The following is a 27,899-nucleotide window of genomic DNA, read 5'->3' as shown; positions in this document are numbered from 1 at the left end:
GGAATTTTACCCCAAAGTGTACTATACCCTCCTGGCTAGTGTACTATCCCAACAGGCAGGAGTACGCTCTGAGTGGGGCATGGGGACACACAGTTAAACGTAGATCACCTACAGCCTTTCATGTAGCTGAAGTAGTCAGATGCTTTAACCTCTAGGCAGCTGGGTTTAATGGAACCAAAAACTCCCTACAGATTTTATTTTTCAGGAAATTATTGACTTGGTATAGGTGCCTCATTCAGGAAAGGGTTTCCAGATGTGACGCCAGAATAGAAGGAAGCACTTTATTGCAGTCTAAATTCACACTCAGTTAAGTCCCTGGGGAGGACATGTTGTAGGTAACATGCATATATCCTTAGCTTAAAGTGGTGGGCTCTCCACTCACTTTTAGCTGCTTTGAGTCAACTGCTAAGAACCCAACTCACCTCATGCCTCACATTGGGAAACTGGGGATAGTGGTAGGATACCAAAAAATGTTGCAGTAGTCTGTATTTCAACACCTAAATACTGCTGCAGAATTAGCCTTTGCCAATCTGTGAGGTGAAAACATCTTCAGGAAACATGCTTAGGTGATTTAAGTAATATTTAAAATAATACCCTCAAATAAATTAAATCGACCTCATAGTAGTTACATCTCTTGAAATCATGTGAAAATTTATTGAAACAATAGTGGAACAGAAGCTTGACATAGAAAAAATTTGGAGGAAAATTATACTTTTAAAGAAAAATTAATTAAAATATAGTTTCCCTCTCAGAGAACAGTTGGCTCTGTCAAAAGATATGTAAGTATTTTATGAATTTCTGGTAAATGATAATGAAAAAAATGCCTTTTGATTTTGTGCAGGATATCAGAGAGGCATTCTCCTGGCATATTTATTTTGCATTTATTCAAGGAAAAAAAAAGAGAGATTGGGGAAATAACATACTCAGGGGAGATGGAATCAGTCAGAATAAATAAATATGCCCAAAACAATAACAGAAGCAAATGTGGCACTAGATATCACTGATAGACAAAGAATACATTAATTCAGTATTGCAAATTACTTTTGCTTAAGGCAGATGTACTTGGTATACCCTCTTAATTATTGCTCTTCTCATCAGTTTGCAACTCAAAACACATTCTCTCAGTAGCAATTAGGGAATGATATGATTATATGAAGCTCCAGGAACAAGAGAAACCTTCTGAACCAAAATGCTAGAGAATTTTTTTTTAAACTTTGCATTGTAACTATCATCTTGTGCACTGTCCATCTGGAGTACCCACTCTACATCTTCAGAGGCTAGAGAAACAGTCCGGGCCAACAGAGACTTTACTTTTATGTATCGTATCTTTTCAACCCATCTTCTTTTTGGCCACCCAACCTCTTAAGTGTGGAGAAGACAGGAGGAGTGTGTTGTAGTTGACTGGTGAAGTAGAGGGTGCAGCTGCTTGGCTCCTGTTCATCCAGTGAGTGGTTCCTCTTGAGGAGATTCTACATATATATACATATGTATATATATCTGTATAGAAGAACTCTCTCAGTACCTGACTGGTGCTAGAAGAAAAAGCTGCTGTAAGAAGGCAAGGAACAGAAACTGTCATGTGTTTATCTGCTTTTGTGTGTCCAAAGGATTAGAGGTGTTCTAACATCTGTCAGTCATACCAGTAAGACTTTGCTTGAGAGCCTGTGAAGTGATGTCTCCCCTAATTTCCCAGGGACCAGGAGTCTAACCCACGCATTTTTTCTGCACTGTGTTTCATATACTGATGAGTTAGAACCTTATTAAGTAGATTTCTGTCTAATTTCACCTTTTAGTGAAAAGTCCAGGTTGTTTTGGTGGATCAAACCAAAAGATATTCAGGCTGTAAAAGTGCACTATAGTACGAATATGAATATATGTGGACTGGCTAATGTTTAAGGACATATGAAAGTAGCCACCATAGAGAACTTCTCTTCATTCAACAAATGAAAAACAGTGAACCTTCCTCTCTAGTCAGTGCCACACTTAGTTAGTTCACCTGGAGACTAGATTAAATACTCACTAAAGCTGTTAGTATTGTGAAAATCATTAAGGTGACTGCAATATTAAAAAAGATTAAGTACAGATATGATACCTTTAATATATTGGGAAGTCAGTTTGAAATTGTTACTTTCCCATAAGCTGTGTTTTATGTAATGCCCAGACCCAATTCCTTTTTAAAGGCAAAACAAGAAATGGGGGATTTAGTTTTGGAGGGGTCCTGATTTTTTTTTTTAAACTTTAAATGGAAGAATAGGACTGCAGTCAGCCATTACAGCCATTGAAGATAGATTGATATATTATGAGCCAAGTAAAGTTTCTCATTTACATAAATGTTACTAATTTGATTTTTAGGGAATAGTGAAAAATAAGATAAACATTTTTCAAATCAGTCAAAGAGGAAAAGAGATAGAGATTTGGAGAATTTGCTGGGCCCCAGCAGGGACCCTATTAATGTACTGTTGGCCTCTGGAATCTTGATTTCTGGCAGAAATTTTGCCAACATGTAAAACATCTAGAAATATTTAAGCATTAATAATTTTATTCACCTTCCCTAAGTAGAGAAAGATAGTATGTCCTAAAATATTACAAATTTCCATTTTCCATCTTCATTTGTTAGGGGTACAAGGCAATCTGTTATTGTTTTCTTTTGCATTAGTATTGCTCAGCATTATTTTAGGAGTATATCAGCTTAAGAGAAACTTTATATTAGATTTAAGTAGGTCTGAAGGTGAGATAGTTGCAGAGTTTCTCAGGAATTGTCAACATGTAATTCTGGTAGAGCCTTGGTTTAGCTATCTATGAATCAGGCATTTGAAAAATGAAGCAAAGATGCCTTTGTGTCTTACAATTCCCCTGCTTCTAAGAATATTGTTTTAAAATATAAAGGTGATGAAGTAAATTTCTGTATTACAATAATGTAAGATTTTCTCAATCAAACTATTCAGAAGTGACAAGGATAGAGGTCAACTAATGCCATGCCACTGTTCCTTCCCATGGAAGGCAGTTAATTCATAAAGAATATTTAACTTCATGTTAATGTCAAAGAATATATACTACAGACATTATCATCATAAACTGGGTTCTTCTTGATTCCAAATTGAAATGATAGTATCTAAAGCAGACATGGCAATAGGAACCCAAAAGACTGTGCTTGTGACTGATGATATCTGAGATGACACATGAGTATGGAGGGGACAGTTTCAGTAGTATCAATGTTCAGCCTATTTTTCAGAATGATGTGTCAGACTGTAAATATATTGTCTGGCTAATAGCGTGCATTTGGCTTGCATCAGGAAGCTAGTTTTTCTGGAAGTTGATCTGTTAGCTTTCAGGTAAGCATTAGCCCAACTGAAGATGCATAGCAGGGGGTCAGAAGATATTCTGATTCATTCAGGATGAGGGAGAGGCCATATGAATGGATCAAGATAAATCATGATAAAACCGATAGAGGGAAAAAATAATGGCAGAATTGAGATTAGGACAAGAGCTCATAAGTACAGCCAGATCATATTACAGCAAAATAACTATGATTTCAGGTCACCACATCAGAAAGTTTAGGTGATCACAGGAACCATTTGGCTGATTTATAAATTAGCTGAAAAGAAAAATCAAGTAACTATTCATTTGGCGTATGCATTCAATGGAATTCTATGTTGTGTTCAAATTTCTGGCTTGAAAGGGAATACAATGCTGGCTGCTCTAATGGAAGCAATTATTGACAATGTGAGGATCTGGCTGGGGTAGAAATGTTGTTGCCTCACTGTAGTAAATGTTCAGTGAAGGTAATTATTGACTAAGGAGTCCAGTTTATGATAAACTGTAATCACAAGTGAGAAGGGAACAGAAGACTGCAAAGAAGGTTGGGGTTACGTTCGAGTTGAGATACGGCCTCCTTTTTCTGTTTTCAGTCCTCTTCAGAGGGAAGGGGGCTCATGGATCCCAGGAGTGATGTTAAGGCCATGTTAGCAGGGTGGAGGGCTGATGGCAATTTGCCACCACGTGGTATGGATTACAAAGGAAGTATGACCTGCACTGGACGAGTCATTGCCAGATGGTTCCCAGATGTGTTATTTATGAAGTCACGGCCTACTTAAACCACATTCCTGGTGTCTTGTCTTCTTTTCCTGCAATGTCCAAGACATTAATGAAGGAATGTATGAGAACTAAATAGCAGACCAGTTGTCAAAAACCAAATGGCAACAGAAATCCCTTCCTGTCTCTGGATATATGTAAATACATATTAGATTAACAAAACCAGCTTTAAACAGCTGATCCCTGAAGAATCATAGAACTGGCTTCTGTAGTGCTTATAAAGGACAGTACTTAACTTGGCCTCATCAGTCCCCTGTGAATCTCTACCATAAAGCTTACCACATTATCCTTGATGATTCTGTTCTTATATCTTCTTCCTTCAAAAGGGCCCTCTCTCCCCTAACTTCCTCAATGTAAAGAAAAAATTCTTATAAATAAAATCTAGGTTATTTCCTTAAAATCTATATACCAAGTTAATCTGGATGAATGTTGTAGTGTTTGAGATGATTTGAAAATGTCAGATATAGTTTGTGGGATGATTGGTTGGTTGGTTGGTTGGTTTGCTTAAATTAGGCAGGTTTGGCAACAAGCTGACGTGACTGAGTGATCATGCAAGTTTCTTACCAGAAGGTAATTTATTTAGTTTGCATAATGTATCTGAGGCAATGCAGTAACAGTTGGTGCATTAGAGCAGAATTTTCTATTGCTTTTGTTGATCTGTTTTTGTCATTTGTTAGAAATGGATGGAATATGATTTGTTTTTTTGTGTTGCTATAGCTATGAGAAACAACTCCCGAATCAGTGCTAAGAGGTAGAAAAGAACACCGCAAACAAGCTAGCGCTTTGTAACATCCTAGAGACAGAACTGTAGCAATATGACTTGACATTCAGAATAACATCAGTTGGCACAAGTTTTATTGATTACATCCTATTATGTGATGGGCCCTCAGGTTTTAATAAGACGAAATTCTACTGGTATAAGAAATAATGAAAGTAACTTTAAAACAATTCTGAAATTTTAATTTTGAATACAGAAAAATCATGACAGATTATTTTGTATACAACATTTTTATGCAGATATTCAGAATAGATAGCAACATGTTTGCTTTCTCTTGCCAGAAAGTATGGGATATGTATTAACACTGATTTTTATTACAGTGATATAGGTTTCTTTCTCTATTCCCCTGGTAAGCAACTTCCTTAGGTGGAGGCCAGTGTAAATGAATATGTCCATAGTATGAAATAGTATTGAAAATATATTCAGGGTCAATGGGATTTTTCTATTTTTGTAGTATACTACTCCAATGTAGATACTAAGAAAAACGAAACTGTTATAACCTATTTCAGGAAAACACACTAATTCAAATAGCACAAAAGGACATGTGTGGCACTTTTTGTATGGGTGCAAACACTTCATGGATAAAGAGACTGGTCATCTTCATTCAGACAAAACATTTTGAACCATTCACCTGACTACAAACTATGATAGAAGGAGAGAAAAAAAGTATGGTTATCCTTAAAGAAAAGCCTTGGAATCCGTTAGTTTCTTGTTAGAAAGATTAAGCTTTGTAAATTAATACTATATGAAGTAGGGAAGGCAACGGTGATATACATATACATAATATATGCATTTCATGCATATATTAGAAGACATAGAGCTTGCATATTGAGAGGTAATAGTTTGACAAAGAAGTCAGGGAGTAATGAAACAAAACCAAGTAAATTATTTGGCTTTTACCATTGTTCATAATACAATTGTCTTGCACAGATAAGTCAGCCAGGTAAAAATAATCTAAAAACAATAATGACTGGCAGGAAAGAGCAGGTCAGCTGTATCAATATTCCCAAAAATGGAAGTTAATTGAACAATACATTAATGCAATCTAATTATTCCAGATATTTTTAGGCATTCAATTCTTATAAAATTTACATTTCAAAATAATGGGCCAAAATAGTTTATACTTGCATGATCTTATCTTTCCTGATTTACAGTTAAAACTTGATTCCAGACAAAAGGTACAAATTCATCATTGTTGTAACTGTACATAATTGCAACAGATCTGATCAGTCTTGGATTAATTCTAATATATTTTTATGAGAAGAGTACACAATTTCATGATTTTTTTTCATATTAAATCTATATTCTACTAGGAGTGTTCAGAGAGAAGGTTATTTGTAACACAGCATCCATTTGAGTGGTGTAAGAACTTCATTAATACAAGGAAGCATGTTTTTAACCCAAAGTTTTAGTTCTTAAACCTCTCATACCTGTTATGAAATGTCTCTACCGTTCTCTACACCTTACTTAGAGATATCAACAAGGATAGAGCAGTTTGGAGTATTATGTGTGAATACATATGAGATGACAGCAGTTAATGACCTGGCTGCTAACTTAGTCTTTCCACTATATCTTTCTCTGCCATTGCGGTATGACCTAGATTAAATTTCCTATTCACTGAGATTTTCTGTAACTCCTTACACAGTTTAGAGTTCACTTTGATTTCTGAGTATTCATAACAGCCAGCATGCCTAAATAATTTCCTGTTGTTGGAAGCACAAAAGAGCTAGTAAAGTATGGAAAAAATATGGGAAAGATGTTTGGAGACAATTAAAGAAGAGAACTCAGAATGTTTTTGTTAAAATTTTCATTAATGATCTGGGTGATGGGGCAGAGTGCACCCTCAGGAAGTTTGCTGATGACACAAAACAGTGAGGAGTGGCTGATGGGCCAGAGGGTCGTGCTGCCATCCAGAGGGACCTCAACAGGCTGGAGAAATGGGCTTACAGGAACATCATGAAGTTCAAGAAGGGAAAGTGCAAAGTCCTGGGGAGGAACAACCCCAGGCACCAGTATATGCTAAGGGCCACCCAGCTGGAAAGCAGCTTTGCAGAAAAGTACTTGAGATTCTTGCGTGAGCCAGTAATATGCCCTGGCAGCAAAGGTGGCTAATGGTGCCCTGGGCTGCATTAGGAGTGTTGTCAGCAGGTTGAGAGAGGAGATCCTTCCCCTCTCCTCAGCACTGGTGAGGCTCCACCTAGATTACTGTGCCCAGTTCTGGGGTTCTCAGTACAGGAGAGACATGGACATGTTGGAGAGAGTCCAATAAAGGGCCACAAAGATGGTTAAGAGACCGAAGCATCTCTCCTATGAGGAAAAGCTGAGAAAGGTGGGACTATTCAGCCAAGAAAAGAAGGCTCAGGGTGGTCTTATCAAGGTATTTATAGAATACCTGAAGGGAGGGTGCCAAAAGTATAGAGCTGAGCTCTTTTCAGTGGTGTATAGTGACAGGACCAGAGAAAATGGGCAAAAACTGAAACAGAGGAGGTTCTGCCTCTGTGAGGGTGACCAAGCACTGGCACAGGTTGCCCAGAGAGGTTGTGGAGCCTCCCTCCTTGGAGACATTCAAAAGCCATCTTGACATGGTCCTAGGCAATCAGCTTTAGGTGGCCCTGCTTGATCAAGGAGGTTGGACCAATAACCTCCACAGGTCCCTTCCAACCTCAACCACTCTGTGATTCTGTGACTTGGAGTGAAAGGAATTCACTTGAGTGAAAGTGCATTTCTCAGGCTACAAACTATACTATTGTGTGTGGGAACAAAGAGAATTAGACTAGATCAAAATTTGTTCATTTTTTCGAAGTTCTTCAAAACCTGTCTTTAGAAATAAAAATTATCACTTCATGTGGAAAACAAAATACTTTATAATTATGTATTTTAAGCCAGTTCTCTTTTTCCCTCCATAAGATACAAAAGCATGGCCATGAAAAACATAGTATCAACCTCCCACTCTTTTTGTTAACTTGTGAAACTTTGTTTCATAAACTTTTCATTAGTAGTTTTTCAAACCTAGCAAAAATTCTAAAATTACAAAACAGCAACATTTACCATGTCAGAAGATTTTAAAAAATCCCAAACTTAAGCAGAGTTCTAATTTAGATGCTTTTACCAGCCTTGTTTTTTTAAATGTTGGGCTGCATTATTGACAAGATAATTTGCAGAGCATTACTCATGCCATTTAGCTTAGGAGTCCTTACTGTTTCTTATTTCCTTTTGAAAGTTTTTAAAACATAGATGATTACCCAAGGAACAAGTCAGATCCTTTATCACAGTGAAAATTGTGAGTAATAGATTAAATGTATAGATATTAGGAAAATGTTATTTTAAAGATGTACATACAAGAGTGTTTGTTGCTTTACATAGTTGCTTTCAAGGGTTTTATATAAGTTCTGTTAATAATGCATGTTGTTACATATCGTGTCATTTGACTGAGGAATGGAAAGAAAGGTTGAAAGCTGAGATAATATTAAAATACTTTAGAAACTTAAGGTATTATAATAGTTATTTCAATAAAACTACTTCAAATATTTCTTCAAGAAGGAAACAATTTGGAGTTCAAGTTCAGCACCATAATAACTGAAAATGTATAACAGTACTCTTATTCCCATCACTAAACTATAGATTAGGGTCTTTTGCAGTTGTTGCCATTATAAATCCCTGTTCCCAGGGGTGCCAAGCTATCATAAAAATTTGCTTTGGGCAATGCTTTGAGATAAGTTCTTCAAATAATGCATAAGAGATTGGCTTGCAACTCCCACTTGTGTTAATAGAAGCTATCAAGGCAAATCTCTCATGGATTCATAGGAGAAAAAGCTCCAGAGTATAAAAAGTTTCGGCCTGAGGATTATTTGGTTTTGATATATATCCTGATAAAAACATGCTCTAAAATAAAACACTTCGAGCTAGTGATCTCAGTTATTTGCTGGGACTGTTAACACTCAGTAGATTGTGTTAAACTGAAATTTCACTGATGAAGACTGCAACATAAATTTTTTCCAAAACACTTCTGGAAGAAAGAATGATAATTTGGCTGAAGAAATATACATTTTCAAGATAAAAATATATTATTTTATCTAATTAATTACATAGAAAATGTTTATAATAAACTTTTATGTTATTCACTACCTAATCCAAAATGCCGGTTGAGCTTCATTCAGATGCATCCCCTGTTGTTTAGAAGGCAGGGATATATGTTGGCATGGATGATCTGAATGCATGTGGCACTCAACTTCTACATGCAGCTTCACATTTTCTACTTTGATGTAGGTAACAGTGGTAGACCAGCACATCTTCCCTCTTCTGGGAGAAATTCTGTTCCCATGATTCCAACAGCTCACATTTCATACAGTCCATCCATGAATCCGGTCATGGTTTTACTATAAAGAAGTGAGCTGATAAAACAACTTGACACACTTCATCCTCTAAAAAAATCTGGCTATGTCTATGTCTCCGGTCCCTGCATTCCCCAAGTAGCTATGCAGTAAAATATACTGGAAACTTCCACTGAGAACCATAATTTTCAGTTCTCCTAAGTTCTCCTAAGTAAATTCTCCTAGTCATTTACATTAAACATACTATTGTCTGAATACTGCAAAAGAAAAATCACTACACACACAGATCAGCATTATCAACTTCAGTCAGTTTGGAGTAGTAGCTTAATTTTATGTGTTCTGAATAATTCCTTGGAGGAACCTTTTTCACAGACTGTTGCAAGACCACAGAGAAAAGAAAGATTAGCCTTCCAGACTAAAGACCACCTTTGTGAGCACCACTTTTTCTGCCTACACTTTCTACATTCTTTTTCTAAAAGAAAAGTTCTAAAAGAACAAACTTAACATCAGAGGTAGACTATATCAGCTTGAAGAAAGTACTTCTCTAACACAGTTACAAGACTATAAGCTCAGCACATGGGCTAAGGAAAGAGCTATTCTGCATATAATAGGTGCAGCTAAACATACTCTCTCTTCTGTAGGCAGGTATTTCAAGTCCACTTCTTTATGGATCTTTTAATTTCTATACATCTTTCTGGTAAACAGAGGACAGAAACTTTATGTACTTCAGGTGAGATCTCACCAATGTCTTCTGCAATAGTAATACTGCTTTCCTTTCAATATTGCAAATACTTTATTTGCGACAAGCTCAGATAATATTTGTCATTTTTATAGCCTCTTCACATTACTGGTTCACATATTTTATATGACTGATTAATAGTACCAACTTTATATTCTTCCTCTATCATTTCCACTCTGTAAGCATCAAAGTCTTGCTATTCGTCCTAAACCTCAGACTTCCTACTGTTGTATGTCATCCCATCTCTTTTACTCCAATGTTCAGTTCTCCATTTTGCTCTGTCTGACAGTCTGGACCTCTTCTATGCTACTCCCAATTTAGTATCATTGTAACTATTTTAATTTTCATACTAAGAGTTTCCCCTGACATTACCACCTGCACTCTTTTCCTACCCATATTACAATTCTTGCGCTCGTCTATCTTCATTAACTTAATAAATAATTTCCTATGGGAATTACTTTGTAGTGAATCTGATGTCCAGATATATTTTAGCTACTACATTTTCTTTGCCTAGAAAACCTATTAATTTGGCCAAGGAAAGTACAGCATTACCCTGGCATGATTTGCCTTTGCTGAACCTACCTAGAATTTTATTTCACTTCTGATTTATAGAATTAATTCTATTTTGATGCAGATTTGTTCTAGAATCTTCATGAGGTAAGATTACTATGCCTGTAATTATCCAGATCACATTTCTCCCATCCTTAAATATATGCAACATGTTTGTTTTCTGCACCAACTGCAGTATGACTTGCAGTCTGGTGGACTCCTTAAAAATACTTGCTACTAGAGTATTTTTCTGTGAGTTCAAATATTAAAACAAAATTTAACCAACATTTTTTGTGGTCATGTGGAAAATAAATTTCAATAATCAGTGGAAAGTTATGAATTACATTTTGCTGGCCTTTTGGTTTGTAATGAGTAATGTTTAACAAAATAAAGAAATAATTCATGAATATTTATAACCCATCTGCTTTGAGTATAGTCTATCAAATTTAAATGAGACAAAGGATTAAAGATACAATTTAAAAGTTTAAAACTAGAAGACCTTATTTTTAACCTTAGGACAGCGCAGCATTTAAATAAGACAAGTTGGAACTAGGAATGAATATGAACTCTTACTTTTATTAATCTCCTTATACTGTTGTGCATTGTTCTGAGTCACCAAAATATGCATAGCTTTTGATTAGCCTGACACTTTGTTTTATCATGTTATATTTTAAGAAATACATATCATGTATCACTTGCTAATGGTTTTTGTGGGAGGAGATGAGTAATTAAGGACTTGTGAAATTGGGGCAGCATACATTTTTATAACTGATAACATAAACTCACAAGGATGGCTGCAGTTCAACAAAGGGTTTAGCTTGCACTGTTCTATGAATAAGGACAGGAAATTAGATTAAAACTTTAAAATTAGGTTGCCAAGATTTTCAAAAGTGACCATAGGATTTATGTGTCTTGCTTTGGGTCCCCCATTATGAAGGACTTTTCAGAATCCTGATGTTTGACTCCTTTTGAAAATATTTCAGCTCTAGAAAGTCTTTTATTTGTCCAACCTAAAAACCTATAATACATTTTTGAGAAGCATTTAGTTAGACTTGAAAAAGACCAAAAGGACAAGCAGAAGTACTCTTTCAATTCCATTGTTGGTTAGCATATTATATATAATAAATTATGGGTGTATCGTGTCTGGCTGAGATTGAGTTAATTTTCCCCACAGCAGCCCTCATAGAGCCATGCTTCGTATCAGTAGCAAGAAAGGTGTTGATGACACACCAGTGTTTTGGCTACTGCTGAGCAGTGCTCCCACAGCATCAAGGCTGTCTCTCCAACATTTCCCTCTCACCAGTAGGCTGGGGGTAGGCAAGATCTTGGGAGAGGACGCAGCCAGGACAACTGACCCAAATTGGCCCAAAGGATATTCCATACCATATGACGTCAGCTCAGCAACAAAAGCTAAGAGAAAGCCAGGGTGGGGGGGAGGGCATTCATTTTTTTATGATGCTTGTCTTCCAGAGACAACCTTCCAGACACTACACATACTGAAGCCCTGCTTCCCTGGAAGTGACTGGACATTGCCTGCTGATGGGAAGTAGAGAATAAATCTTCTGTTTTCCTTTGCTTCCATGTGCAGTCTTTGATTTTGTTTTTATTAAACTGCTGTTATCTTGACCTATGTGGTTTTTTCCATCTTATTTTCTCCCCCTCCCTTTCCTGCTGAGGAGGGGAGTGATAGAACAGCTTGATAGGCACCTGGTGTCCAGCCAAGGTCAGCCCACCACAATGGGATATAGATTTTCTTTAAAAAGGTGGATTATAGTCACTCAAGTTCTTCTGTAGTATTTTTACTGTAAAACATTTATTTGTAATACTGATAGGCACAAACTGAGCCTGAACTGTAGTTCCTCCCTCTTCACTATTGTTTTGCAGTTTCATTTAGAAATTTAATGAATGTTTAAGTTTCATTCATTTTCCTTCCTAACTGTTGGTAGAATGCAAGACAATGCCACTTATAGTCTCAGAGAATTTGTCTGGGATTTGTAAATAAACCTATCCTGTTGTTTGGGGCTTAGACACTGAGTTTCAGGCAGAGAGGGGAGGAATGGAGACTTTTTTCCTCTTCTGGTGTTGAAAAAGATGTCTAGTACCTGATAGCAACAGACAATCCGCTCAGTACAGCTGATGCACTAAGGCAGCCTTGTAACTGTAACATAACTTATGACTATGTTGTGAGAATCACAGGTGCTTCCCAAATTGCTTTGAAAGCTCAAACCATATTTTCATTTGGTGTTGGAATAGAACCTGATCACTCTACTCCATCTTACCACCATTTGGTTTCCAACCGAAGAAAACCAAAGTGGGAGAGTGAGGACACTGGTGTGGATAAAGGGGGCAACAGGGAAATTTTCAAAATATGCTTTACCTTGACATCTAGACCATGTTTACTATGATAGATCAAATTTTTAGGAAAGCGTGGAAAACGCTCTATACACAATTTTCTCTTGCAGAATGAGAAGGTTGGAAAGATCCTGGGTGTGTATCTCTCTTGCTTTTTTAGAGCAGAATGAAGCAAAAAACAGAATCACAGAATCACAGAATCATTAAGGTTGGAAAGGACCTTTAAGTCAAGTTCAACCATCAACCCAACACCACCATGCCCACTAAACCATGTGCCGAAGTGCCACATCCACATGTTTTTTGAACACTTCCAGTGATGGTGACTCCACCACCTCCCTGGGCAGCCTGTTCCAATGCTTGACCACCTTCTCCGTAAAGAAATTTTTTCCTAATATCTAGTCTAAACCTCCCCTGGCACAACTTGAGGTCATTTCCTCTCATCCTTTCACAAGAGAATGAAACTTTATTCCTCTTTTCTTAAATTCTGAAGTCTCTTTTCACTCAGTACTATTTTATTGGTTTAGTTGTTTATGAAAGAAAAGAGTAAAAAATAGTCTTGAAGATAGAAAATGTCTTAATACATGTTATACCTGAACTTGACCATAAATTAAACATTTGTTACACAGTAGCAGACTATAGTAAGAACAATAAAAATAGTTGAACGTAAGGCTCGATTTTTCTTCTACTGCTGTTTGAACTTTTCCTATTGTCTTCAGCACTTCAGAAGTAGATCCTTACAGAACTTCCGTGCAACTTCTAAAATCTTATCTTATGCCTGCATTTGACCATTGTATCGGGAAAACAGCAACATGGACAAAATATTTCATGAAAAAGGAATTTAAAAATTCTTCTCATCAAGAATATTGTCAACTGCATAAAAAAGGAGATTGAATATGCCAGTCTCTCTATTCTCTAGTCCTGCTGAACTTCCTTGAATTACCAGCCTATGTAAGAAGATTTGGGACACCAGAGAAAAAAAATAAATGGACAATTATTGCAGTTGTCATTGGAAATACTTTAGATGAGCTATGAGCCATATGAGTATGGGTTTTGCTGTTCTGGTGGTACAGATGGTAGCAACAAAGAAAATTTGCAGATAGATGTGCAAATCTGTAAGTTTTGTCAAAAAAATATGGATTAATAGAGGGGATGCTACATCTACTTTGAAATTGCCCTTTCAGTTCCAGCCCAACAGGTAAAGTCAATCCTAGGGAAACTGCAAAGAAAGTCTGTGACTAAGAATTAATTGTGGTCTGAATTGTCAATCCTTGTTAGATACCTTCTTCTTCTTTCTCTCTTCTGTCCCTAATAGATAGATATACATATGGCAGCACCAAAATTAAATGTTCAGACAGGACTTGGAATGGCTCTGTGTACCGTGTAAACCCACTCTTCTTGTGATGGTCTATATACAACTGTATTGATGGCTCTGTACACTGGGTAAGCCCATGCAGCTACTCCTTCTTCCAGTCTTTCCGTGTCTCACAGGCATCAACTTATACATCTTAGTTTTATGTATGAAATTTATGTAGTGTCTGGAGGGTAAAATTAAATGCTTGAACACTGTCAACAGCTTTGAAGGTGGTAGGGAAAGAACAGAAAAAGCCACATTTACTTTGATTATACTGTCTCACTGCTCAGCTGAAATGAAGGAAATGCAATTCCCAATGCTGTTGAGAGAGAATCTGAATGCATTTGTGGGTATTTTGATGCAAGTAGAAATAAAGACTCTGAGCAAATTCACTGTGTGGAGGAGGAACTGCACAACAGCAAATCTTTGTCCTTAGCTACCAAACCTTAAAGCCAATGTTTCTGTGTGTGTATGTATACACCATAACTCATCTAGCAGAATATATATACTGAATGTTAGGTATATATGCAGAAAATTTCAATACGAAAGGTATTCTAAATTCTTCAGGTAAAACCTATTTTTTGCTGTGTGATTGTCTGTACTGCAGTTCCAGTCTATGAGGCAAATAAGTAAGAAAAATGATGTCTTTAAGTTGCTAAAACAGTTATTACGTAAAATAGGAGATTTTTTTTTTCAAGAATAGTAAGCAACTGTTGTCTTAGACAGTATATTAAGGTCTACATTCTCAAAGGGTTTTCTGGACTCAGGCCCAGAAATTAATAAAGTATTATAATATAAGTTAAAATGGAAGTATTTTTTCTGTTACTAAAAAAGATAGTATGAAGTATTTTGTTGTATACCACTTCTCAGAATTGGCCATAAGGACACAAGAATTTGTAATTTTTAGTAACATGCAGTAAAAGAAAATTTTACTGCCTGTGGTGAGCCTCTCACAGAAAAAAAAAATTGTAAATGATGCAACTGAATATAATTTAGGTCCAGTACATAAGTACATAAAGACGAAGAAAAAAAAAAAAGACAAATGCAGAACCTATTCTGTTCAATGATGCATTGAATGCCATCAGCTCTTATTGCTGAAAGACTCACTTGCCATCGACACCTATGGAAGTCGATCTTTAGTATCTCCCAAGTGCTGAACTCCAAGAGATACAGAATTAGCAATCAACAGAGGTAAGAAGAAGAGATATTACTTGACAAAATATTTCTGCCAACATAGTACTTCATTAATTTTTCAGGTGAAAATGAGGGATAGCTTGCTCCCAGTGGAAAGCACAGCAAAGAACATAACGCAGAAAATAAAGAAATAGAACATTAAAAAGAGACATCTTGATGCAATAAATGCTTACATATTTGACTGCTGCTTCCCCTGCAGCCTAATCTAGCACTGATGTTAGCTCCTCACGGGCATGTATGAGTTGAACTTCCAGGAGGTCGAAATCACCAAAATAAAATCTCTCACTTCTACCCATTCTTATATTAAAAAATATGGATTTAGGCGGGTGCACCTCTCACTACCTCTTTCTATGTTTTATGTATGACTCAAGGTTTTCAATGCATATTTGATGATCCTAGTGCATGACTGCTGAAACAGGCCTTGCAGGAGACAAAAGTAGAAGGACAGCTGCTTTATAAATCCAAAGTTGTTTTAGGCACAAGGAGGGCATTGGCATGCTCTGCTCTCCCCAAAAAGCTGTACTTCGGGACATGCATAGTACCAGACTAATATATGTCTAAGAAATTTGCAGTAGCAACACAGCTACTGGTAGAAAGGAAGGTGCCTAAATATTTTGTGGGGGTTGTGGATTACTCTCTTGGACTTAGGTGCTGAAATACTTTCTTGAGTATCTTATTAGAGCCTGACCATTTCTGTTTAAGTACTAATCACATTTAATTCTTTTTTGTGGGTATGAAGTTTAAAAAAAGTTCTCCCTTAAATGTTCCTAGTAAACTACCAATTTCTAAATATCTGCTGTCTTCTGCAGGTGTCTATTAGCATATAGGAAGTAATTTGTTCATAGCATTAAAATTATTTGACTTGGTTTGGATGGACAGTCTTGTTGACTTGTTTACCTGTCAAGACACTGACATGAATCAATAAGAACACAATCCATGCTATGCACATGAGGCCGAGGTGGTCATCACCACTTACATCTAAATGTGAGAAAGGGTAGTCGATGTCTTGTAGTTTCAGATTCCTAGCTAAGTAACATTCTTGGACACCTGGTTCCCCAAATGTAAGGATCATACACCATGCATGCAAAATATCACGCTAGTGTTTTCAGGGCATAATACCTGTTTAAATTGTCATGACAAAAATTAAATCAACATGGCTATTGCAATAGACACTGTTGGAGGATTTGATTTAATAAATCTTAGGACTCTTCTGTTCAGGGTTTAATAAGTTAACTTTTCATTTAGGCTGATGTTTCTTTACCATCAATTTAATTTATTGCTTAGTTCTCTCTAATTTTAATATGCTATATACCCAGCATCTTCTCCAGTATCTCTAAATCAATTCATTGCTTCCAAATCAATTGGTTCATCTTACCTTAGTTTCAACAACATGCCTACATGAGACTCTTACAGCTAAATCATTTCCTTTTTTGTTCTTTGTTTTTAGTTTTATTGGACTTGCACACTGGAAACATTTTCTCTTGCTTCGCAGTATCTATGGGCTTCTAAGCAAGTACTTAGGAATCCATTGTGTCCTTCAGTTTTTAACTGCATGTGTTTGTTGGCTTTACCTTGAAGACTTTCAATTCTCATTGGCTTTTCAACATATAAATTAAATGTTTCACCTGAAATTTGATAGAACATAGATGCTTTCAACACCTTTACTCATTATCTGTTAAGTATGTTCATTAATCAAAATTTCCTATTTTAAATAAAAATGTAGTATTTTGACAGTTGTGATTATGGTCTCCTAGCAACTTTCTCAGACGGGCCCTTTTAATTTCTATGGGTCTAAGACCAGAAAAGAATGAAGATAGCCTTAATTCTGTACGTGGTTTAATCCTTTTCTCCATGTGGTATAACCTTAATTTATTAAAGAAGTTGATATCTATAATTTCACTGGACTAATGATAAAGTACAGTATTAAGCTTCCATTCTACATGTCAGTGTAACCTATATCACAGAAAGAAAAATCTTTTCCCACATGTTCACTTGGAGCCTGCAGTGAACAGGCTGATTGTTTTTCATACATAAAGCTCCAGCAAGGCATCTTAAAGGAAAAACTTAATTCAATAGTTCTCTGAAGGGGTAAAACACTGGATATGCTCAGGCTTTAGTATGGGCTCAAGTTTTTGTTTTTATAACATGCAAAGGACAAATACAGGTAGCTCAAGTGCACTGTCCTCTAGGAGGTATGCCAAATTCAGCTTTTCTTTGTTGACACACAGTCAACATCCTGGTCCTGTGTGTTTTGGAGCCAGCAATAAGGTTGGAAAGAAAGAACTTACGAGGTAGTCATGCTTAAACCCGATCTAGGCTTTGCCCCAGTGTCCTTGCACAGCAAGAACCTCAGTGGGCATGGGGAAATTATTGCTGTAGCACTGTTAACAAATCATATGAATTTTATCTTGGAAACATGAACACCAGCAGTTTGAGTTCTTTTGCTTATTCTAGCATTCACAGGAGAGAAAACACTCAGGGATACTGCCCCAGAAAGAAGTGAACTGAGAAGCAATAAAGCAGCGGAGTGCACTCGGGGCACTCAAGATTCTTTTGCAGGATCAATGACGTCAAAGTTGTCATAGATGCTCCTTTTAGGGTTCCCTAACTTCTACTGATGGCCATTTTCTGTGGAGGTTAGTATAAGAAATGCAGCATGCATCCTCTGTCTCTTTTTATCTGTTATTGAGATCAGTTACACGGCACAATCTGTTAGCATAGTTGCAATACATGGGAAGTTCTTACCATGTGAAATATATTTGAAATTACAGAATCACAGAATCATTAAGGTTGGAAAAGACCTTCAAAATCATTAAGTCCAACCATCACTGGACTTTGGTCCAATGGACTTTGGACAACCATTGGTTGATGGTGGGACTTGATGATCTTAAAGGTCTTTTCCAACCTTAAAGATTATGTGATTCTTTGATTCTGTGATCAACACCACCATGCCCACTAAAAAATGTCCCAAAGTGCCACGTCTACATGTTTTTTGAACACTTCCAGTGATGGTGACTCTACTACCTCCCTGGGCAGCATGTTCCAGTGTTTGAGAAGTCTCTCAGTAAAGAAATTTTTCCTAATATCTAGTCTAAACCTCCCCTGGTGCAACTTGAGGCCATTTCCTCTCGTCTTATCGCTAGTTGCTTGGGAGAAGAGACCAACACCTACCGCCTTTCAGGTAGTTGTAGAGAGCGATAAGGTCTCCCCTCAGACTCCTCTTCTCCAGACTGAACAACCGCAGTTCCCTCAGCCGCCCCTCATAACACTTGTGCTCCAGACCCCTCACCAGCTTCATTGCCCTTCCCTGGACATACTCCAGCAACTGAATGTCCTTCTTGTAGGGAGGGGCCCAAAACTGAACACAGGATTCAAGGTGCGGCCTCACCAGTGCCGAGTACAGGGGCACAATCACTTCCCTACTCCTGCTGGCCACACTATTGCTGATACAGGCCAGGACGCTGTTGGCCTTCTTGGCCACCTGGGCACACTGCCAGCTCATGTTCAGTCGGCTGTCAACCAGCACCCCCAGGTCCCTTTCCGCCGGGCTGCTCTCCAGCCACTCCTCCCCAAGCCTGTAGCGTTGCATGGGGTTGTTGTGGCCAAAATGCAGGACCCAGCACTTGGCCTTATTAAACCTCATATAGTTGACCTCTGCCCATCGATCCAGCCTGTCCAGAAATTAAGTCTCTGTGGTTGTTTCCAGATATGCATATAAATATACTCAACTGAGTCTAAGCATTCGAAGTCTCCTTGTTCTAAGCGTGAGTTTACTAACATAGATGGGGACTGTGCTGTGAAGACTGGCTACAATAACAAAAAACCAGGTCCTGACCAGTTTTGTTTTTTAGTATAAACATAGTGTAGCTGTTAAATCTGGTGAAGTCCTGAATCTGATCAGGTCAGCAAAACTCAGCTGGATCCAGATTTTGCTGTTTTCTCAGTCTTTGAACAAAGGCTTCTCCTTTAAGGACTTTCACCAATATTTTTGGCATCAAATTATATGTTATTTTTGTAGATACAAGATTGGATCTTGCTCTGTTATTAGTTCAGTGATTCACACGTTTGGAGAAATGTTCTCTCATCATACTACGTTAAGAACAGCAGCAATGGAGAGAACCACACGGGAAATAGAAGACTTAGAGGAAGACTTAAAGCAGTGTAATCCAACACTTACCTGCTGACTTAATCTATGCATTTTGCTACTATCACCTTCTGTAAGGGCTAAATTCAACCCCATCTTGGAGTCATGGATAAAATTCATTCTCTGTACTGGAAAATAATTCTTCTTTCTGGTTCCTCCTGCTTGCTGGCTACTGTTCTGGTTTCTCTGCTTCAAAGTTTCTCCATTCCTTTTCATTTTCACCTGAATATATTCCTTCCTTTGCCTACTTTCCATCCTTCAGCTATCAGAATTGAATTTGGTATCTACATAACTTAATGCAACGGAAATATAGGAGGGTGGATTCTATATGCTATACAGAATAAAATTAAACAAAATCACATACAGTTGCAAAAAGTAGCTTTTAGGGTCATCCTTTATTTCTGGCTCACTGGGATAAAAGAAAATTTAGTTAATAGTTAATTACTGGTTCTTACAAAAGTAAATCCTAATTTAAAAATTAAAGAAAGAAAAAGGCAAGACTATTAGACAATGAAATTTAGTGGCTGATAACTACGGGAAATTTCTATTTTGATGTTTTAAGAAAGAGGGAAAAAAGGAAGGAAGGAATGAAGAAGAGAGGGAGGAAAGAAGAGAAGAGAGGAAGAAGAAAAGAGAGAATGAAGAAAAGAGAGACAACTCTGTAAACAAGTTACATTTTGTTTAACCTCAAAGGAAGATTTTTCTCTCCTGCAAGTTATTCACTTATGCACTTGCTATGGGATCAGCATTGTGGGTAAGTTGATAGCCTCTACAGGAAAAGAAAGAATGGCAAGCTGATTACTTTATGGTTATTTCACAAAACTGATGAGACAGCAAATGATATTCAATCCTATTAAAAAGACTAAGCACAGTCTTTTTTCACCCCTTTTTAAAAAAATCCTATATTCCTTGCACTGGGATTGGATGATATGATTCTACAATTCAGGGAGTCTGGAAATTACAGAACATCTGCAACGAAATTGGTTTTCTGTGGAAAACTGATGAATCACTTACTGCCAATGACTGGAAGGAAAAGTACTTGTTTATGCCCTTATGTAATGAATTTTTATGAGGTGAAGTTTGCTGTTTATAAAAAATACACTTTCAGTTGTTGTAGATGTGAAATAATAGAATTCAGAATTTAGACCAATGCATTACTGAAAAGACGGTCACTAGCAGAATGTCATCTGCTTACAAAATGCCAAAAAAGGGCTTTTACTTCTGTAATATAATTAAATTTTCCATCCATCCCCTAAGGTTCTTACAAGAGAAAAAAGTAACAGGGACAATACTGTTATTTTTGTTAACATATCTTAAAAGTAAAATGAATACTTTCATCCAAAGATATGTATTCTGGTTCAAACAGTAGATCTGAAACATAGTATACAAGAAAATCTTTCTCATGAGCAATTCCCTAAAACGCAAGCAATGCCTCTCTGTAATCATGGAAAACCAAGTACCTGCTTTTCCTTGCAGGCCCCTTCACTAACAAACTCTTTTAAGCAAGAGTTAAACTGGGTTTAGCTTGGGGATTAAGCTTGGGGGTAAGAACTGACCATTTGATATGAAAAATAACTTCAGAGTCACATGAGTCTTACGACACTTGGATGCCTGCAAATTAATTAGTGGAGCTAGTTTTGAGAATTTAACTGAAATAATTGTTTTATTCTTACATTGGGGGATGGGAACAAGAGCTGAGTTTGATTACTATGATCTTTTAATTGCTTCCAGTATCTTGAGATGTTTCAGTAAAAGATGTCACTGTTTGAATGTGATTTCTTTTTGGATCCTGCCAAATATTTCCAGGAATAGCTGCAGGTGATTGGAAACGTACAGATATATTTTTTTAATGACAAATGCATTTTGCATTTTTTTAGTAAAAGCTGTTTTGCTGTGTATGTGAAAAACTACAAGTGCTATTTTCTTCAGACTTATCTCCTTGTCCTGACATCTATATTGGTTCTGCAAGTACTGCTAATTTACCGGTCTTTCCTGGATCAATTTGTAAGCATATTTTTATGAAGATGGCACTAAGCAATGGCACCTCAAATGAGGAACATGCATTCCTTTGTGCCTTGCCACACATCCAGCACCTTTGAAATTGCTACATGGTGCCTGCTGTTGCTGCTATCAGTCACAGGGATCGTGAAAAAGGTGCAAATGAGGAGGCATGCTGCAGGGCCATCTGTACCTTCTGCAGTGGCCAGGTTTGCTTAAACCTGGAGACAGCTGGCAAAGCATGACTTAACTGTTATCCTATTTTCCACAATCCATGTGTCATGGTTTAACCCCAGGAAGGAACTAAGCACCACACAGCTGCTTGCTTACTCCCTGCTGGTGGGATGGGGAGAGAATCAGAAGGGTAAAAGTGAGAAAACTTGTGGGCTCAGATAAAGACAGTTTAATAAATAAAGCAAAAGCTGCTCATGAAAGCAAAGCAAAACAAGGAATTCATTCACTACCTCCCACTGGCAGGCAGGTGTTCAGCCATCTCCAGGAAAGCAGGGCTCCATCACGCGTAATGGCTACTTAGGAAGAAAAATGCTATAACTCTGAACGTCTCCCGCTTCCTTCTTCTCACTTCTCCTTCTTTTTATACTGAGCATGAGGTCACATGGCATGGAATATCCCTGTGGTCAGTTGGGGTCAGCTGTCCTGGCTGTGCCCCCTCCCAGCTTCCCGTGCACCCCCAGCCTCCTCGCTGGCAGCCCAGTGTGAGAAGCTGGACAGTCCGTGACTGCTTAGCAACAACTGAAAACATCAGCATGTTACCAACATTATTTTCGTCCCAAATCCAAAACATATCCTCGCACTAGCTTCTATGAAGAAAGTGAACTCTATCCCAGCTGAAACCAGGACCGCACGTAATAAAAGCTGTGCCACTTGGCTAATTGCCCATCTCATGCTTGCATTTGCAGCATGCTCTGGCCATTCAAGCATTGCTTTTGGAGAAGAAATACTACTCACCACATGGGACCATTTTGTCCTCTGTATATGGAATGAAGAGCAGTGAGTGCAAAGCTTTTGCATAGAAATGTCCCTTTTCAAAATCCTCACGCTTCTTACCCTGAAGCCACACTCCTCTAGAGCTCTGATTCCTGTGTCCAACACCACTCACTGCCTCTAGTCTGACCCTATTTTGATCCTTTGTGTTAATATGGAACAAATCAGGGATGGGTCATTACTACTGATAGTGAGGTGCTACATATAGCAGTCACAGAGATGTTAGAGCCTCTTGTGAAAATTATCCTGAAGTGATGGTAATTACTTGCTCTCTGAACCATGCTTTGAACCATGTGACTTTATTACGTGGGGCAATCCATGGGATCCACAGTCTGTGGTAGGAGCCTACATCAAAGGAGGCTGGAGTTAGGAGTTATCAATAAATATTGTGCTCACATCATACAGGCTTTTGCTAATTACAGAGACTGTTTTGTGGCTATTATAACTGGTGATGGTAGTCATTCATATGAGCAGCTTACCTACTTAAGTACAAACAGACTGAAACCTTTTCATCAATGCAAAAGTATTTTCAGAAAAGCTTAATTAGCCTCTGGGTCTGCATCATGAACACTGCTTCTTATGCTTTGTCATAGGCCATGAATCTTTACTCAAATAATTGGGTCTCACATAGTGTGTTCAGTAAGATGTTCAGTTCCTGTTGTGGTTTAATGCATCTGAAAGTAAGATGGAGATCACCAGTGACAAACTGGATATCAACATCCATAATATCAAGCCCATTGTTGTGCCTTACTGCACCATGCACAACCATGACTAAAGACCGAATGTAATAGCAGAGGATTGCTTCAGAGTAATCCTGTAACAGGCAGTAGACCTGAGTTAAGGTGGAGCAGGTTTCAAAACCCTTTCAAGTCTTTAGTGCTAATACAGGTTCCACTGTAAGAGCCAATACACTTGCTTACTGTCTTTGCCTGTTGCAATAGGCATTCTCCTGGTCACCCAGCCCCAGTGACTGCCTGAAACTGGTCTTTTCTGCAGCCTGTCTTTGGGCCCCCAGCAACATGAGAACTAGCTACAGAGGGCAGGCTAGCAATCTTGCTAGGGAATCAGGTGTATTTACCTGAAGACTTCTACTGAACCTATAAGCCGTGACTTTTTTCCTCCGTTACAGTTCCTCACAGTGCTTCCGATAGAGCAAAATACAGAGTGGTTACCCGACTGACAACCTTTTACTCCCTGAAATATCCTTAAAGTATCTCCCTGAAAGCAGAACCGATTCCTTTGAGATGAATGGCAGCACACTGGCCAACTTTACAATACTTTGCACCAGTCTACTCTCGAAGCAGACTCAGGATCAGAGGTATGCAACTAAGGATTTTGTACTTGTTAAAAACTGCCTGTGAGACCTAGACTGCCAGTTCTTGCTTGTTGCACGTCTGCCCACATCCCCTATCTGAAATGGGTCTGCATTCTGTGTGCAGTGAACAGACAGTTTGAGCAGAGGTACAAAAGTCCAGAGAACAGAAAAGATCACTGCTTGGCCTTAGCAGATGCCCTACAAGTACCTCTGTGCATGTTTGTGTAGTCATCCAGTCCCAGTGTCCCAGCCTGAGAGGGATCTCCCCAAAAATGCCTTTTGCCATTCAATGCCATCTATTTGGTCACCTTGGCAGGCTTGTGCCAGATCCTGCCTTGGAATTGGACTCCCCTGTAATGGTAGAATCTATTAAGATCGCGGTAACAATTTAGGTGGATGTTTTGACGGTGACAACATGGAAAACCCTCTTGGGAGGGTGAAGACAGGCAGTTGTAATCTACTTCCTTAATTCTACTAAGAGTTTTTCTTGGGAATGCACAAGGGGTTAACATTCAAAAGGCATGAAGCACCATTTTGAAACTCCTCCCCAATGTTTCGGTTTCTACACTGAGACTTGCAGTAGCCGAGGCTACCATATTTTTGTTATTACAAGTAAATTTTGTTATTAGAAGTAAATGATCATCAGCTTTCATATTTATCATGGCAGAAACCACATGACCTTACGCTGTGTGTCCAGTCATGCCACGATATTCTCTCCTTAGTACAAGCCAAGACAGCTTCCTAGCAAACACACAGCAAAGCGTAACAGTAGACAATTTATTGCTATGACTAGTCTGCTCAAAAGGAGAACTATTAAAAAGATAATTTGCTTTGGAACCTATAATTGGAGAAACTTTCAAATTGAACTGTAACTATAAACTAGTTTCCCATCTTGCATTTTAGTCTCATAAATACTAGGTATGAAATCACCTGACAGCCAAACCACTGAATAAGCATAACTAGCCTTTCAAAAAATAAAACCAACCCCCTGACCAAAAAAACTTAGAAAAAAGGCAAACTTCAGAACCTCTTTTTAGGAAGTATCTTTTATTTGTCAACTTGGTTTTCACAGGAATGATACATCCCAGATAACAACTGTAGTAATAGTCTCAAATAAGGACATTCATTGCATTGGATTTAGGAAATTTTTTTTTTCCATCTCTCTTAACACCTTCTCTTCACCACTTTGTCCAGATCATCCTCACCTGTAATATCTTCACACTTATGGAAGAATAAAGAAGTATTTCTAGGCAATGCAGAAATCAGATACTATCCCCGTGTATTGGGTCTGGCTGAGATGGAGTGAACTTTCCCCACAGCAGCCCTCATAGTGCCGTGCTTTGTACTGGTAGCTAGAAAGGTGTGGATGACACACCAGTGTTTTGGCTACTGCTGAGCAGTGCTCCCACAGCATCCAGGCTGTCCCTCCAACATTTCCCCGTCACCAGTAGGCTGGGGGTGGGCAAGATCTTGAGAGGGAACACAGCCAGGACAGCTGACACAAACTGGCCAAAGGGATATCCCATACCATATGACGTCAGCTCAGCAACAAAAGCTATGAGAAAGGAGGAGGAGCAGGGGGCATTCATTTTTTATGATGCTCAACTTCTTGAGCAACCGCTACACAAACTGAAGCCCTGCTTCCCTGGAAGTGACTGGACATTGCCTGCTGCTGGGAAGTAGAGAATAAATCTTTTGTTTTCCTTTGCCTCCACACGCAGTCTTTGCTTTTGTTTTATTAAACTGCCTTTATCCTGACCAACCAGGTTTTTTCCATTTTATGTTCTCCCTCCCTGTCCTGCTGAGGAGGGGAGTGATAGAGCAGTTGGGGGGGTCACCTGGCATCCACCACACCCTGTCATTTCTTTTACAGAATATTGAAACTCCTGCTTTTAGGTCTGCCGTAACATTACTTAAATGAGACCTGTCTTAAAGCATATAGAGTAGATGAACTGGTGGTGGTTTGTGGAAGCAAGGAATCAGCAGTCTCCGACTCGTTCATCTAAACGCCTCTGAAATCGTACCTTGTGACAACTGGTAATTCTCATTCAAATGAGGATATGAAAAGTTTTCTAATATGTTTATTAATGTAATTATTCTGTTTCAGTTATGGCTTCACTTTTTGATTTCTGATACAATGAAAACATTCGTGTAGCACACAAAGACACAACAGAGCACAAATAAAAGTGTTAATACAGGGCTGTAACTCCTATCCAAGACTGAGTAAGAATTCTGGTTCTTTAGCTTTCTTAAATTCTAGGCATTTTTCCTTTTCACTGATGCACATATGACTGCTCAGAAGTACATCCTCATGGTAGCTGAACACTAAAAACCTTTTGTTTAGAGAAAATGACTGAAGAGATTAACATTCCAAAATAAACTCTATTGCCTCTACAGCAGGAAGCATTACCAGATGTATCCTAGGGCTTTGTTACAGTAGAGTTTTAACTTGAAAATATAATGCTTATATGGATAAATTATCAATGTAATTAGTATGTAAAATTAATTATCCTTTGATTAGTCTACAAATTATCTATTTTTTCCAGTACTATCTTCAAGTAAGACTTTTCTGCAGTTTATATATCATGACACAACAAAACAGATTTACAATATAAAAAAGGTATATTTTTAATTTTACAGTGCTATAAGGAAGCTGCTGAGTATTGACTTTGGAGTTCTAAAAGCTAACCTTGTAGCAAGTAGTTTTTTAATATGCAAGTTGAAACCTTGGTCTCATCAATCTGAGTTGTGATTACAACTGAGCGAAGATTTCACCATATGGTACATTAAAAAAAAAATTAAAAAAAATCTGTGTCTGACAAAAGGAACCACTCTCTTCCCAAACCTTCTGTTTCTGTGAGATGCATGTACCTACTTGCTAGCATGGAAAATAAAAGAATTAAAGCCACATCTTAGGATCTACGATCTTAGGGATAATGCAAACTGTTTATTTATGCCATAAGACATAGACTTTACAAACCTAGGTTTGTAGCCCATAGCACTAACCAACACACTGATGATGAGGTACTACAGTAGTAGGCCAATGCTTTGGCCTACTAATAGGCCATCTACTAATAAGCCATCACAAGGTAAGTATCAAAAGTTCAACTCCAGAAGAAAAACAGGGAAGCCAAGTGCAATATAGCACAGACAGCAGAAAATAGCTGTACAAACTTCTGGAAACTGGTTTTGTATTGATGCTGTAACAGGGCTGAAAGAGAGTATACATTTTACTAGGATTTCACCTGCATGAAGCTGCAAAAGACAAAACAAACCTCAGGAAATTTATAGAGCTTAAGTAAATCAAACAGCAGCACAGAGAGAGATGGAATGAAAAAGGAAGATAATATTCTTCAAACATCCAGGAAAAAGAAACATTTCTAAATAGGAAAGAAGTTAACTCCTACGTAAGAAGGACAGGACACCTAACAAGAGTCCAACATAGAAAATCCATGCTCTTTTGACAGAATACTGCACTGTAACTTCAGAAGGAATGAAGAGTTCACAGGAAACAAAGATCTGCTGATTATAAATTACAAACACTGTATTTTGGATGTGTACAAATCTTTATTAATAAGAGTAAAGACAGAGGTAGCAGAAATGCTGATGATCCTTTATGGAGACATTAGACCACCTCAAAGTCCGGGTTGCTAATACATTTCTTTGGAAAGAGCTATTAAGTGATGTACAGGGACAATTCATACATAATAACTTCAGGAACAGCAAGGGACTCCAGGACATTCTCCGATAGACTTGCCAGTTTTGGTACTTCTAATAAAGACAGATTTGTACCTGCTGGTTCAAATTGCAACTGCAAATAACAGAAATTTGGCAGGCTGCTGATATACACATTTGACGGCAAATAATATATTGCGGAACAGTATCTGGAAGCAGTTGCTCTGAAGTCTCTGTTGACTCACAGAACAGTAGCAGAATTAATGAAGTTTTGGGCTGCCCAAAGATACTTATAAAACCTGCTAACTATATTTAATTGCATCAGATGAAAGCATTGTGTGTCACTCTAAAGATCAAAACCTAGACTCTAGATCTT

The sequence above is a fragment of the Phaethon aethereus genome, assembly GCF_964289735.1.
Source record: "Phaethon aethereus genome assembly, chromosome: 2".
Lineage (NCBI taxonomy): Eukaryota > Metazoa > Chordata > Aves > Phaethontiformes > Phaethontidae > Phaethon > Phaethon aethereus.
Note: the sequence above shows the minus strand (reverse complement) of the source record.